We start from the raw sequence: 228 nt of genomic DNA, 5'->3' as shown, positions 1-228 counted from the left end.
ACCAGACTCCATGTAAATAATCAGGACTTTTAGCATGTATAGAGCCAGCATATCTCCACCAGACTCCATGTTAATAATCAGGACTTTTAGCATGTATAGAGCCAGCATATCTCCACCAGACTCCATGTAAATAATCAGGACTTTTAGCATGTATAGAGCCAGCATATCTCCACCAGACTCCATGTTAATAATCAGGACTTTTAGTGTGTATAGAGCCAGCATATCTCC

Source organism: Perca flavescens, chromosome 11, assembly GCF_004354835.1.
Source record: "Perca flavescens isolate YP-PL-M2 chromosome 11, PFLA_1.0, whole genome shotgun sequence".
Classification (NCBI taxonomy): Eukaryota; Metazoa; Chordata; class Actinopteri; order Perciformes; family Percidae; genus Perca; species Perca flavescens.
The sequence above is the reverse complement of the archived record's forward strand: the minus strand, read 5'-3'. Positions refer to the sequence as shown.